Genomic DNA, 4342 nt, shown 5'->3' with positions numbered 1-4342 from the left:
TGTACGCCCAAGGATGATAGACATTTTATTTTATTATATTATATATTGTTTATAAATGAATTATATTTTTACAAATCATTGTGTTTTGAGTCATATCGTTTTGAGAAAAATACACCGTAGTAATTTTAAAATTTCAAAATTACATTTCTCGACTGAAAAATAAGATATTCGAGCTAACTCGACGGCACACAGTGTACTTTTTTAACACTTCATGCCAATTAATCGTAGCGCTTTCGACAGAAGCAATATTTTGATATGAAACAAAATGGCTTTGAAAGCTAATTTAATTGCCTTTCAAGGAAAAATATTGCCATTGAGCAACACTCACTCCTTGACCTTAAAAAAATTGGTCAAAAATGGTGTTCTTTGAAAAAAAAACATGCAAAATCCAACGGGTATTTTTATTATACTAATATTAAAGATTTTGTGCATCCTTCACGCGATTTTTATCCCTCGAACAACAAGTCAGTTTTAGTGCTATTCAAGACCTTTAATTTAAGCCAAATAAGAAGTCTCTAGGCCGTTTGTGAGCTAAATTATTACGATTCTAAAGTTAAACTTCGAAATTTCATTCGACATTTCACGCAATTTTTTTTCTAATTTCGGAGTAAAAACTAATACAGCAGTTTCGAAGTTTGGCTTAAAATTGTTATAACTTGGCTCTCAGAGGGCCTAGAGGCTTCTACTTTGGCTCAAATTAAAGGTCTTGAATTGCACGTATTGTTTGTGGGATATAAAATTGAGTGAAGGATGCACAGCTGCATGCAAATAGAAAAAAATGCAATAAATATGCATTTTTTAAATTAAGGTGTTCAAATTTTTCTTCGAATTTTGAACGGTGGAATCGTGTTGCTCGTTTCAAAATCTGTAATACTGGTATTATCAAAAATACATACATTTTTTGTTTTGGAATAAATCGCGTGTATTTTGCATGTTTTTTTTTTTTTGAGGAACACTACTATTAACCAATTTTGTTCAGGTCAAGGGGTAATTGTGGCTCAGTGGCCACAATTGAAAGGGATTTACTTTAGCTTTCAAAACCATTTTGTTTCGTATCAAAATGCTGCTTCTGTCGAAAGCGCTAGGATTAATTCGGGTGCAGTGTTTAAAAAGAACCCACTGTGCGGCTTGTGAAAGGACAAGAGATGTGTTTTTGAAAATGCTGTGCATATTTTTCAGATATGACTTCAGTGACAAAATCTATAAGAAATGGCCAATTTCATATTAGAAAAAATTTTAATTAGCACAAATTCGTTCCGGAAGTAGAATAACAATACCAAGAGTGTAATTGAAATTATTAACCAAACTCGGATTTCTCGACCGACTCGGATTTGGGAGGGCTTAACTCTTCAATTTGAACGTAGTATAAGGTCAAGCTTACAAACGTGCAATTAAAATAACTATGAAATCCTGGAAAATAGTTTGCAAAGCAGAAGCAGCAGACATCGACTAGTATTAGAGGACTTCGTCCACTTGAGAAGGAACACTATCACAAATGGCAACGCCTGCCTTGAAAACCAACGGAGAATTGCTCTAGCCAACATTATCTGACCAGGCCTTTTCGTACAAATGAAAGTAAATGTTTATTTTTGTTGCGGTACCCGCTGGAGATGCTAGATGAAGAGGAAGGTCTCCGGCACTGGACTTCACTTGGGTTTTTCTAATTGTGCCCAGATGGGAAGAACAACATACGACTGGTGATCTAGGTTGAATTCGACCAACATCGCTTAATGCTAATGACGTATAAAAAAAAAGATATATATGTATGTTTATATCTACGTACTTGGAGATAAACTTATTTATACATACTAAATATTACATATAAGTATATGTATGTACATATGTATTAGGCATAATTCATTTTGGTCGTATATGGCCAACACAAGTGCTTTAAGTAAGCAATAGTGGCATATCCATAAGAAGCAAACAAAATCGCTGAGAATTAATGTTTACATTCGGAAGTAGAGTGGCTCAGCTGCACGTCGCAAGCAACAGGACGGTCGTAAACAAAACACCGCCACTGAATCGCAAAATCCGGACTTAATAGGCTCGGGGGAAGAAGTAAGAAAGATATCGTCGGTGATACTGCAAAACGTTCTATGTCACTTATTACCTCTGGTGCTTAATTGAACTTTTAGCTATATATGATCGCTTCTGGCAATAGTTAATCTTCATCGGCCAAAGGTAGACAGTTTTGTCATTCTTTTATTAGAGTGTAACGATTTGCAGGTGCATTCCCGTGCAAGTAAGAGACCATTTAAGTATTAAAGGTACAAATTGACATAGACCGTTTTGCAGTATCACCGACGATATTTACAAATAACAGTGGATTTGTATTTGTGGTATTCTCATAAAACAATTTATCTCGATTTAAGCCATTTTCTCTTCGAAGCAATATTTAATTAGGTTCCCAAACAACGATTTTAACAATTAATTAGCCATGGGTATAGTTTAATATGCCCTTTTAATCGAAGCTTAGTAAAAATATAAAATCTTTGAAGGCAAACTTTTATTCTTTTTTATTCAAAAGTCAAACCATGTAAAGCTATTTAAGTTGTTTTATCAAAATTCCACGTATATAATATATGAATGTATGTATGTATTTATAAATACTTATATATATGTACATTTCTACACCAGCGGATTCAGACGTCTATACTAGCTACAACTGTTGAGCTGTGGTGAGCATGCGCTTAGCCTTGGCTGTGCCAGTTATGTATATTGTCGAACGCTGCCAACAACTTTGGTTAATAATCAAAAAATCCCGCCGACGAGAACAATTGCAAGCAATGAAATTTTAGGATTTGTATACTATACATATTGAGTTAAAATCGTACCAAATCTTATTATTTTTTTTTTACTTTTTCTGAACCTATCGAAATGCAACAAAGTGGAACACATACATACATACATATCTGTGGCGTCAAGTACAGTCCGGCCATAATCAATTATTAGCGAGATTCACGATTTTTCGAAAAAACAAACACAATATACATATTTTTACCACGGGCCGATAACAGCCATTAAATACCAAGATGTTTATCATGGCGGCAAAATAGTTATTTATGGACTTTCATTTTCTCGATCAAGAATATCTATTTGCGAAATTTTACTTTTTATTTTTTTTTTGGTAAACTTTGATGGTTACTTAGTGATTATTATTATTTTTTTTTTCGATAAAAATGAATGGTTGTTTTGAATCTTTATTTTTTACGATCATTTTTAACTGTCATAGAATTGAGACCGCGTATATAGTACCGTTTTAAATCATTAACCGACTTCCAAAAAAGGAGGAAGTTATCAGTTCGTCGGAATATTTTTTTTTTTTTTTTTTATGTATGTTACCGCATAACTTTGGACCACGTCAACCGATTTCGATAATTCTTTTTGCATCGGAAAGGTAGTGTCTCAGAGGTGGTCCCATACTAATCTCGTTGAGATCCGATCAGTGGATCATGAGATATATATACATATTTTTTTTTTTTACTTTTTTTAATTATTTGTTTATTATCTACTTAGAAGACTAAATCTGAAAATAGCGGGTATGTCGTCACTAGACACGAATAAAGAGGCGCGATCTTAAAAGTTTACGCATAAAAAACTTCAGCGAAGGAAGATTCTTAACATATGTCGTTGACGCCGAAAAAAGACGTGTAGACTTATTTTCGCGGTCAACTATGTTTGCGAGCGTAATAGTATGTAAATTCCTCAAAAGGTTTTGGGAAATGATGCTGAAGTGACAGTTCCTGGCCAGGTATAAATCTACATATGTTTACGTGTCTTTCTTCGCCGTCAACTAGGTTTTCTTCGCCGAAGGTTTTTCTCCTTTTTTGGAAGTCTGTTAAAAATAAATAGTCAAAACTTGTTAATATATGGCGGTCTTATAATTATGCAACGCAGTGTATTATTAACTTGTTTGACTGTGCTTAGAGAAACTTTGAATTGTTAATTTATTCGTTATTTATGTGTTAAAATAAATATAAAAAAAAATGCTTGAGTTTTCAATGTGCAGAATTTGTCCTCCTGGAATGTTAAAAAATTCTGGTCACCTAACTATTATCTCTTTATTTTTTGTTAACACAATTTATAAAAATAGTAATACGCAAATATAATTGCAATGTATTGATCTCCTAACGAAATGTGTATTCGTTATTTATGTGTTAAAATAGATATAACATTTTTTTTTGACGTAGAATACGTCTTACCTTAAGGTATGGGGGCTATGTTCAAATGTTGTAGTTGTAATTTTTAGAGCTTCACAAAAACGCTTATTGCACGAGAACTAATAAAGCGATTTCAAAGAAAAGTGTGGCGTTTCAAAGATAAAATTCCAAACCTGTCG

The sequence above is a fragment of the Rhagoletis zephyria genome, unplaced genomic scaffold (assembly GCF_001687245.7).
Source record: "Rhagoletis zephyria isolate East Lansing unplaced genomic scaffold, Rhagoletis_zephyria_1.1 Rzeph_scaffold_01136, whole genome shotgun sequence".
Taxonomy (NCBI): Eukaryota; Metazoa; Arthropoda; class Insecta; order Diptera; family Tephritidae; genus Rhagoletis; species Rhagoletis zephyria.
Note: the sequence above shows the minus strand (reverse complement) of the source record.